Below are 12,450 nucleotides of genomic sequence, written 5' to 3' on the forward strand. Positions count from 1 at the left end.
TAATGAGGCTTGCATAGCTGCCATTTCAAACTCATTACAGTATGTCCACAAAGCGGTCATATATTGAGTTAATTGTTTTTCATTCATTAATAAAGGACAATTATAAAATGAATTAATTAAGTTAGCCGACTTCTGACTCTCGATGCTCATGGGGTTACGACTCTAAATGCTGAGCACTTGCATCTGCCTTCCAATAAACTCTTCGGCAAACCTGTGTACAGTACTTCCCAGAACATGTTCTTGATGTGAGTGAAAAGTATCCAATGACTGACGTCACATTTTGAAGGGGAAATAAAAAAAAAAGTGATGTCTGTGTTTTTTATTCCTGTTAAGCACAGGTCTAATAGCGCACTGCTACAAATCCGTCTTGGCCATAAAATTTAAACTCAACCCTTTAACCTGCAGTTCTCCGCAGGGGTCCACACATCAACAATCAACAATATAAATTATGTGGCACCCTAGGCTTGGCAAATGGATTGCAACCTTTAGAGCTCTTTTAGTCAGTTTAAGAGCATTTCCCATTTTCTATTTCACCCATAACAAGAGCAATCATCTGTATTTATGTCCCACTGTAACCCAGATGCTCAAACACCAAAGAGCACGACCAGATTTCACAGCTTACAGCGAGACTATTATGAGCTCCTTCGCGAAATATGACCTTGTTTATTTTAGTATCTGTGCAAAATCAATTTCAGATCCTTCTGTCATCTTGTCCTGTGTAACTTGTCAAGGAAGATAGGTGATGTTATTCCCCGAACAACCCAAATGTTTCAGGGACAATAAAAAGACAATGATGCCCCCACTTTGTTCATTTTTTTATTTTTTTATTATTGCAATCCTTGTCCTTACAATATTCCCCATTGAGTCAAAGTGAGATTGACTATCGTTCCATTAGAATCATTTATAAATATATAACCCTTCTACATTTATAAAGTACCAATACAATTTTAAATTGCATTTCAAGAGAATAGCTGTAAAGCTGGGAAGACATCCATTTTTATCCCCAAATGAGCCCGGCGCATGGCACCTTGACAATTGTAATACAAAAGTAAGAATGATTGCCTTGTTTTGCAAAAATACTGAGATTAAGCAACTAAGTTGTGTGGAAGAAAGCTTGAGAAGATATGTTACTGCAACAAACTATAACTGAGAGAGCTTTATTCTGGAGAGGCAAGAGAGTCTATTTTGACGGCAAAAGAATACGGGTGAGTTTGTAAGAAAAAAATGATCTATAGAATTGGAACTCCTTATTATAATACTTCATAGTGTTGCGTTCTATAGAAACGTATCTGATTTTATAGAAATACACATCCTTTGATAAGTTATCCTTAAAGGGCAAAACAAACATGGTAACCATGGTTTTATGCATCATTACACATTGCTGTAGTGCATAAGGAGATCACTTCGATCATACAAGCAACTTTTATAACTTTAAAACTTAGCAAATAGTGGCAGATGTCAAAACGCAGCATGCATGCTCCTTCAGCACTTCCTCCTTCAGGATGTGTTGTGTCATTCATTCCTGAATAGTAGAATAAAAGTTATCCTTCAAGTTGAGAATAACATGCAAAGGGATGTGCCAGCAAGTCGGATTTCATGAATATATTATGCCAAAGCTGCCAACAAGGCCCTGTGCGCTGGAGCTAGGCTGCCCCTCCTGTTGCCCGCTTTAACTACCCCAGCACTCAGACACCAGGCTCCTTTGCTCTTCACCGGACACCTAAGTGACTGACACATTTTATGCAAGCAGAAACTATTTACACTGCTTAAAATTAGTGCTTGAATTCTGTGTACACATTATGTACATATTACTTAACTGCTGAGCTAGTTTTATTAATAATACGCTGTTTATTATTAATACTCCTATTTTGTAAGAGACCATTATTATTAAGTATAGTCTGTATGTTACATATTATAGCATGTCAGGGGGTACACTTTCTGACTAGTGTTTCCTGCGGGGCCATATGTGATTAGTCTTGTTGGGGACTAATTCCTCTTGCATATCAGTGTAGGAATACGCCATATGCAACAGGAGGGGTAAGGCACATAGTGTTGTAAACTCCTGCCCTTGTTAATGTGGTGGTCCTTCGCCCTGCTGTGCCACTTCCCCATCCTCTGCTCCCTCCTGTTATTTGGGGGTTAAGAAAAATCTATCAAATGTGCTTTTCCACTTCTATAGGACCTATATGTGTAAATTTTTTATGAATTCTCGTTATCACTGTGGGTGCAAAAAAAAAGAGAGGATAGTGTTTGCTTGAAGATAATAAATATTGCACTTACAAAGGTATCTCAAATTACCCACTTGGCAACATGTCTGTCAACCATATCTCTGTAATAAGAGATTTCTTTAAATCAGTTTGGCTGTCAACTTGAGCCTCCTTTAGTGTTTAATACTTGACAGGTGAAGCCCATTTATGTGCTTTACTTGTACATGTTAAGTCAAGTTTCCAAAGGCCACCATAATTATGTTTTAAACAAGTAGTCAACCAACATAATGTTGAGGCAGCGATCACGCTCTCTTGTTCAGAAGATGACAGCTCCCTCCAATGTATCTACTTATATAGGAATGGACTTTATTGTCAATTGTTGTTCCAGCCTTAGAGCTGATCATGTAATATCTAAAAATGATAGTTATTTATTTACATTACTTGATCGGTTAAAACCCCTAAAATGCAGAAACATGTTGTATAGTTTTCTTGTTTTCAAATGTAATACAGAACGTCTTGGGTAGCCTGTGAAGGAAGCACTAACACTCGCTTTCAGCATCCTTTTCTGAATATCCCACTCTGCTATCCTGGCAGGAAATGGATGCAGCATTCCCATGAGACTTGTGGACAAAATCAGTCGGGGTTAATTCACCTAACTTCACCACATAAAACCATATGAGTACAGGACCAGCTGAGGTTAACCATATCCTCCTGGGCTCACTACCATGGAAAATTCTGCTGAATAGGTTCATTGGACGAAAATTGGATCTGACTAGATGACGTGGTGGGAGGAAGCATTGATTATCAGTTCTCCTTTTCTTGTGTACAATTGTAACGCTGCGGTGAGCATAGCTTTCTATCAGGGATCTTAACCTGCAGTTTAATCCCAGGACACTTGGAGACAGGACATGTTTCTAAAGCTAAACAACATCGACAATTTATAGTTTTTCGAGTCACACATTTCAATGTGTCTTTTGTCTGTCTGCTCTTAAAACTAAAACAACATAGATGATACATAAAATACATATATAAAAGCTTATGTTGATATATAAGGTAAGCTACATTTAGCAGGCTACAGAAAAATAATAAAAAGCAATATGATAGAGTTTGTTCTGACACAACAGGCAACATGTTTATTCCCTATAGGAAATAACAGTCCAATAAATCTGTCGGCTGAGTGTATGCCAAAAGAAAGAAAATAATAAACCTGCTGTGTATTTCATTCACTCTCTAATCACTACGTAGCGACCTACCACTCCTCTATCAGGTAAGAAAGTCCCTAGCCTCTCTTAGTCACCCAACACAGACCTTTCAATTCTGGCACTTCCACTTCTGCCACTTTTATCGCTTTATTTCTTTCAAAAACAGACGCCACCTGATATTTTAGCCACCCTTATCCCCACTCCATCTGTCTCCATTCATAAACATCCTGGCAGGCATGCACACGCACTCACACACAGATCCCCAAGAGATCTGCCCCACCCCACATACAAAAATACATATGTACACTTTCTGTGACATTGTATAGCAAGTCAAGTATTCCTTCAAGATGAAACCGTTAATATACCACTGTCAGGGTTACAAAGCAGAGCAGAAAGTCAATGTCTTATTAATTTGTTATCTATATTTCTAGACCTTAATATATTACCATTGATCTCTAATCAACATCTCAGATTGCTGTGAAAGCAAGGTTATTATTAAGTCTGGTAAATGTAAAGCATTACACCAGTGTATTCGTGCAAAAGAGTGTCTGCCAAGAAATAGACTTTATAATAAGCCGCTGTGTGTTATATATGTAATAATCATGCCTTCACAAGAAAGAGGGGCATAGATTTTAGAGCCATGAAACATTAGACAGCCCTTATGTAACTTTCACCTTTGTATATTCATCAAGCCAAGAGATTGATGCTGGACAAACAGACCCTGCAGCGCGCTGACAAGCCGCCCAAAATAAAAGCTTCAGCAGATGCCTGAAAGGAAAATATGCCCCCTGTCCAAAACCTCCATCTGTCTCTGAATGAACTACATCTGCCGAAGTCCAGAAAAGGTGTAAAATTGGTTTCAATGTACATGGACACCTACACATATTCTCTACTCTTTATTATTATTATCATTATTGTTGTTGTTGTTGTTATACTGCATATGCAATATTAATTTCCTTCATAAACATGTATGTAGTATTTTGTAGTTCACTCATTCACTATAGCAATTATTATAATGGGGAAGATTTTTTTTAAAGAGGGTTGAAATAAGAAAGATTTGTCCTTGGAGCCCAGTTCATTGCACAGGGGCAACGGATTTTATTTTTAAATTTTGCAGTTTAGAGTCAGATGTAAAACATCTGTAATGCTCTGCTGAATGTCTGCAGTCCACAGCCGTAGACACATCAATACAGGGGCTTATTTAAATGCAGTTTTGGAATAATTCTGAGGCATGTGTGCAGATCTTAATCTGCTGCCAACTTTAAAGGCAATGTGGGCTTTATCTGTTTAAGGATGTTAGCAGATACCTTCTGCCTTCTTCTTTTCCTCAAATATATTTGCAGGCACAGAACAGATGTGCATATACAGAGCAACCGTGCTCCTTTAGAAATATAGAAACAGGGTGTATCTATCCCCCTCTCATCTTTCTTTGTGTTCTCATCGCCGATTTGTGGAAATATAATCATTAGCACGTAGATAAAGCTTCAGCTATGGAGAAAACCTAGCACAAGCCTTTATTTATTTATATATGTATGTATTATATTGTGAGGATGTAGAATTCCTATTAGCAATGGAAAATAAATGCATTGGTAAGTATTTATTCAGTTATGTTGAATACACATAAATAATACAAAAATACTAAGCACGTTTCACTTTACATGAACTGCAGCAATTATCCAATTTAGACGCATACACCACTGTAAAATGGGAAAAGCTCCTCTACTATATTAGAGGTCTGAGGGACCGCCCACGTCAGTACATTACCTCCATACATGCAAGACAAACTACGTGATTGTGATGATGTCTTGCATTATACTGTCATTATACAGTTAAATACAAGCAGAGAGGCAAGGTAGAGGCATCTTTGATTTGTGTTTGATGTTCTCTTGATTTATCCTTTAAGTAAACAAATGGAGACATGATTACATAATACCTTGTTTGTTTGCTTTTTGAGAAACACCCAGAGACACGCTTGAAAATGTGCTGAAAACAAAGCTCAAAGGTTACGAGAAGAGGTCTGTTTGACACTTTTGTTTTGCTATTGGGGTGAGTGTTGCAAGCATTCACTCTTTCCCCCCGTCCTGTCCCGCCTGGGGTCTTTTCCTGTGTCATGTATGACTTCTGGCACATGAAGGAACTATGGGCCATGATAGGAGATCTTTATTTATGCACTTTATAGTTTAGATTTCTGGTTCAGACATGATCTCAAAAGTAGACCACAAACTAAGAGGCACAAGGACGAAGTAGGGATAGTGAAGATGTTAGCATAGAGTATGTATCTCTGCTCTCAAAAGTAATTATGCTTCACAGCTCTAGAGGATGCTCCCACCAAACAGACTGCTGGACAGCTTGCCATTGTCTTAGACTTGGCCCGATTAAACTGGCAATTAACCAGTGAAGCCAAACCACAAACCATCTCATCCCTGCCCCTTCCTACCACGATATAAATGCAGCCACATTTCCATGTGTCTTGTGTGCTTGATTGGAGGGGAAGTAAAAATTAAATTAATCCAGTGCATTGACCCAATCATCAAACAGAAAACAAAACAACAAAACATACAAATTAAAAATGGACACTTGCCATTTTAATTTAAAATAATCTGAGGTAACATTTTGAATCTTTTTTTTACATTATTATTATTATTATTATTATTATTATTATTATTATTATTATTATTATTATTATTAAGCATTAATGTTCTGCTTTGACTTAGGCTTACAATCTTTATAATCAAATTAAGTATTTGAAACTGGATAAAAGGCGAGATCTAAGGAGAGCACAAAATAACCTCTGCTTTCCCCCTCTTGATCAGATCCCTCGGCGTTTATAAGACAGCTCTTGCCATTTATCACAGTTGCTAACATTTCAACAGGGACAAAATCCCCAGATGAAGGTCATATAACTGTATGTGGTCTATTGTTTTACAGATATGTATCAATGAGGCAAGGGATATTATTCCTACGCCGTGAAACTTCTTGTTACACTGATGGCTTCCCAGGACTGTGAGTAATGAGTGTGGGCAGAGCTGCTATCTCTGGCTTGTACAGGATGCTCCCATCAAATTAAAGATAAAGAATATCCCTGGGAACGTGAATTCATTTTTAGCTTTTCTTCGTCTTTACGAAGAAGTGTCATTTAATACAGGTGGTTTTTTTTATGTTTGGTTACTCATATTCTGCAAAGGAGCTCAGGGAAAATGGCTGGCACACTAATTGCAATTTTCTTGTGTGGGTTGTTGATTGCGTTGTTGTTGCGGTTTAGTAGTGATGCCTAAATTAATGTCTCAGTCGTCCAAGCAGAGATATGTTAAAAGCTCCTGTTCGTTTTCCTTGTTTGCCCAGGTTGCTAAGATGAATGAGTTTGTATTCTATCATTCCCATGACGCTCTCTTCCTCAAACTTACAATTGACAAAAAATACTACTGCTGAAACACTGAAACTGAATGTCAGTCAGATATTTATTTTTGTTCTTCAAATTAAACTTCATAGAGTAAAGGTATGGAAGGGAGGCGATAAAAACCTGAGTAAGCTGGTCACTGTGAGTCCCTACAGAAGGCAACGCAATGATTAGTCTCTTCTAATCTGAAACAATAAACAATAATTACATCATAAACAAAACATTTACAGCATGCTTCTGTTCTTCACTGAAAACATCTGTTATTTTGTTGGGGGGAGCAAATACAGTATGGCCACAGAGAAATATCAGATGTTCGTAAGAGGCTATGCTGCAGTTACTTCTGCTTTTTGTGTGGAAGCATTGGATGCAACAATAATCTGTGATGACAAGATACTAAACATTAATTGTCTGAAAATTATTTAAATTCAGGAGGAAGAGACTGCACTTTAAATAGATCAGTAGAAATCTCAGTATCACAGCCTACTTATTTTTAAATTTTAAAGAAATTGACATTAGGAGATGCATCGAGCATTGCAAAGAAATAAAGCTAGAACATTACATTTGTGAATTACAAAGATGTATGGGATTGGAACACACTTGAAAAGCAGCAAGTGTAATTGGCCAATGTGGATTTCAGTTGTATAATTCAACCGGTTTGCCGTAATCCCAAATGTGAATTGTTCCAGGAATCTGTTGCAGATAAAGGGTTCCTTTTTTGCCCTTGGGCGAGTAAACAACAGTTATAGATGCCTAACTCACTACTCATGTGATACAGTGAATAATTAGGCTTACCTATCTTAGATACTAACCACAGATGATTTCCCTAGAATGGTGGCAATAGACAACCTAGGTGTGTTGTTAATTAACTCGGCAAGCAGTGGGGGAAGGCAGATAAAACAATATGAATTGAATCGGTCAGTGTGGTTTATAGTTTCCGATTAGTAGCAATCAAAGGGACACAGTTCAGCAGACTTGTGTTACTAATCGCTTTTGAGTGCCTGTGCTTCTGAGCTGTTTAATACTTAAAGAAAGCCCAGAAACATTTCTAAATTTAATTTGTGCCAACTGTTACTGTTTTTGTTTTGTTTTATTTTCAATAAATAAAATATTAAATCAATCTCACAGTTCAATGATGGCTCGTAGAAAGTAAAGAGATTTGGTTATGAACACATACAGCTGGATTAAATCAAAAACAAGAACCAGGAAAAACACTTCACAATATTTGAAAGTGATCATTTTTCTCTAATGAATAAATAAAGGTTACACTGAAGATTATAAATACACATTGTGTGTGTTAGGAGAATAGTCTTATTCAAACATATGAACATAGTATTTCCCGGGTTAAGCTTCGACTTTTGTGTCTTTATGATATGCAAACTTATTGCCATCCAGGTAGCGTTCAGCAATAAATCTAAGTATATAGGCCTATGTACTCATTATGTATTTTGTTCATAACCACATAACATAACGCACTCACCAACACTCAAGGATTTAATAGAAACTGGCGATAGCTAGCAGGTGTCAAACCATATTCTAATATGATGCATCGATTCATCATCAAAACTCAGAAATTTAAGTACAGATTATAAATAACTCATGTATTGACTAATTATTGCATTTTTAATTCATATATATGCTGTCACATTTGTAGGCCTTAGATCATTTTAATGTGACACGTGTTGTGCTATATTGACTACGAATTATTAATTAATCATAGAATTATTTTTATAAGCAAAGTTCTGTCACATAATGGTTGAATTAGGGACACAGTGTGTAATTTATTAACGGTGTCTATGTAATCTAAATTAAATAAAAATGTATTTTGTGACTCCGTGGAAACCAGTCTTTCCTATAAAATATGAAAAACAAAAGATTCTGCTTTCCCTCTTGACACTTTTTCTCACTTTACGATCACATATTTAATGAGCCCCCGACTTTTCACATCCAACCCTTCTTCTAATAATGGTCTCTTAAGCAAAATATTAATGCATTTTAAGGCACGGCATCTCACACTCCCTGACCCCCTGTGCAGTAGTATAGCAGGTCGCATACTTCAGTTGAGCAGCTCTCTGCATACCCAAGCAGACTCATGCTGTTGCAGTTTAACAGGAATCATATGGACTCTCATTGTATGGGAGGTAAAAGTAACAGACATGAAATAATGATTGTGCAAACATCAAAAATTAAAGAAGCATCAAATATTTAAAGCTGTAAGAATTGAATATTAAATATAAGCATGAAATATACAATGTTAGTACTGAATATTAAATGCAAACAAACTTGGCTTCAGGCTTTCTTATTCCTTATTCCTTGTATGCAGTTGCACCAAGTTTCTGTCCTTCTATCTAACCTGTCCACTTCCATGACAGAAACCGGTGAAATAGATGAAAGTGAAAAAATTGTATTTAAGAGTTCCAGTCTTGTGTACTGGAAGCCACCTGTAAATAAATTGATGTAATAAACACAAAACTGTCCAAATGCACCTTCAATTTGATATAGAAGTCCTTCAATATATAGGAATCTATAGTAAAAAAAAAAAAAAAAAAAAAAAATTATGAAAACAGGAAAATGGTATTTATTCTCTCCAATATGCCTACATTAAAGCAAAAGTATTTTTCTACATATTTAACAGGTTTCTTGCACACAAAGTTGAACACAAATCCATAATTAAATATATATTTAAATACATTGTACTCACTCACTACCACCTGGTCTTGGGGCTGTTAATTTTCTTGTCTTGGCAGCCATTTTGAACATTTAAACTCACAGCAGCCATATTGGAAGATTTTGGTTTCAGGTGGGTGTGTCTTGAACTTGTGATTGACAGAGGTCATTAACATGAGAGAAATAATAACAGCTGTGGTTTATGTTTGACAACATGAAACACTTAAATGTAGAAGTTGTTCGGATAATCTCAAAATGTCAAACAGAACATATCTTGTAACCTGGAAGAGTGAAGCATTTTATCTGAATTAAAGAAATGTGCAAATAGTCAGATTACTGATGCATGAGATGGGAAGGTCACCTTTTCAAACTGTATGAAGCAGGGGAAATAAAAACTGCCTGAGAAACAACACGTTATCTCCATTTGAAATGGAAGTGACGCAGAAACGGTAAAAACAGACAGAGATGCCAACGTTTTTCTGTACCCTTTTCAAAGTGAACAGTTCTTTGTTAGACATTAAAGAAATATAAACATTCACATACATTTTCCATTGATCTGGCAGATGAATAAACGGAGAGAGTTTTTTTACGTTGTTCTCTTTCTTTGCTTGGATAAGAGGTCTGTGAGAAGGACTAAAACACAGCGACACTGAAGGCTGAGCATCTCTTAGTAAATCCTTTGATTCGGTGGCAAACGTTCTGTCTCTCGGCTCGCACGAGATGCCAGCTCTGACTGACTTCAAACACGAGTGGGAATGAGACAGAAAGGGGGACAGAAACAGATGAGTGCAGTGGAAAAGCAAAACCACAGAAACCTCAACTCCTGCATAGGGTGTCAATGGCCAGCATCCAACCTATTCAAAACCAAACAATAAAAAGTGATGAAGCCAAAGCTAGAGGTTTGTAGGACCTCAGATACCAAAGTGGCTTCACCACACTTATCATGATTTTCTACTGAATGAGGAGGGTAGTAGAAAATACTAAAAATAGATTTGAATCGTACAAACTAAGCCCTGAATCATCCCAGAAGGCCTTGGTGCTCTGTTAGGTGTTTACACAGACAACTGGCAGTATGGCATCTCTCCGTCTCTGCCTGCAGCCCCCTGTACTGCTGCCACCTCTTCGGGACGTGGTCCAATTTTGCCTTGCTGTCTCGAATTCACACTTGAGCCTCAATTTGTTCACACCTCTCAAATCTCTCTCCCTGTTGGCAACCTCACACTGTACATTAAAACAAAGCCCAGACTATATACTCCCCCCACTAATACATACACAAACACTAACAACTGTAAAGAGCAGCCTAATTGTGGTTTACCCTGTGCTTCTTCTACATCAGAGAAAGCTCGATTCGAGTCCGCAAGGAACCTTTTAAAGCACCAACTGCTAACGAACCGGAGGCAGTGTTTAATTTGCCCAATTAAGGAAATAACTCATTTAATTAAGAAACAAACCTGAGGTGGAGGAGAATCCCAATGGCCTGCAGCCCTCGAGGACTCGATTTGAATTCCCCAGACCTGCGTGGTACCCCGGTGCAAAGTAGAAACACACAACGTAAATCACAGGGACTTTTTTGTGTAGCAGAGGGAGCGAGCTAAATAATTGTTTATGCCTCATTGCTTTTGCCTTTTCCTCAATTTCTATCTGTTAATTAGAGATAGGAAAAACACAGTACTCTTGTCTAATGTCTATGCTACTGTAAAAGACAAATTATCCTTAAATAAGAATAGTTACAGCCCTCTTAATAACACAGCAAGTCACTACAGCAGTGCCCAGCCCTCCTGCACGAAACACAGGAGAATTTAATGCAGAAAAGTAGGTTTCAGTGTTTTCACTCTCACACACACACACACACACACACACAACAAACAAATCCTGACCTATGCAATTAATTTCCCCTCTTCACTGTATGTTGCTGTCAAAATATGTCAGGAACCGACGGATATTTGAAAAGGCCTTCAGTCTTGCGTCGGAGACCCTGAGACTTCCACGGACGTTTCCTCTCAATAACACGCCACTGTGTTTTGTCCTCGGATAGATAATATATATGTAAATGAAACAATTACATTGGGTTTTAACTATGGAAGCCACACAGAGTATAACTGCTCTGTGGCTGCAGCTGTATCGCCAACATGATTAGCGTTGTGATTTTAATTTCATTAATACATATTCTGCCATTTTCAGTGGACCTAATTATTGTTTTTAAAGTGGAACTGAGCTCAATGGAGAATGCTCCTAAACTGCTGCTATAAAGTACGTCTTCACATATTCCCTAACAGCTCTCTCATTAGTGTACTTTATTGCCTCTCCGAGGAATGGAGTGTGTATCTCTGAATATTCATCTGCCAAACTGCAGCTACAAAACAATTGCATGTATAATTTTCAAAAAGGGGAAAAAAACAACAACACACAACTATCCTCATTTTACACTTTCTGCCATCAACTTTGATGAGTCCAAAAAAGCGTTTGTGTTTATCTCAGTTCTTCAAACAATCAATAAGGGGGAAATAAGCCGTTTCAGCAAAAATAAAATGATTCCAGATGGGTATGAAAAAGTAAGATTACATGTAAGACCATAAACTGAGATGTGAATTGGTATATTAAAGTCTACACCACATTGCGAATCAAATCGCTTTTTTCCCCTCTGGAAGTCTGTATAGATTATAGTCGGATTTATGATATCCCATTATACATCCACATTGCCACAGTTAAATATATGGACTTTATTACCTCATTATTAAATTACTTGTTGATACACATATGTCAATAACGCTAAAAGTACTTTACCCTATCTCAAAACTACAAAAAATTTAAATAAACTGCAAAGAAATAGCAGAGATAGGACAAGGATTACAGGGATAATTGAGATATTTGTACTTATTTAAGGGATTTATAACTCCTACAGTGCTTAGAAGCATTTTAATGGTTTTGTCCCTATTGTATTGACAAACACAAAAGACGTTTGAAATATAAACTTTGCTGT

Source organism: Amia ocellicauda, chromosome 23 (genome assembly GCF_036373705.1).
Source record: "Amia ocellicauda isolate fAmiCal2 chromosome 23, fAmiCal2.hap1, whole genome shotgun sequence".
Taxonomy (NCBI): Eukaryota; Metazoa; Chordata; class Actinopteri; order Amiiformes; family Amiidae; genus Amia; species Amia ocellicauda.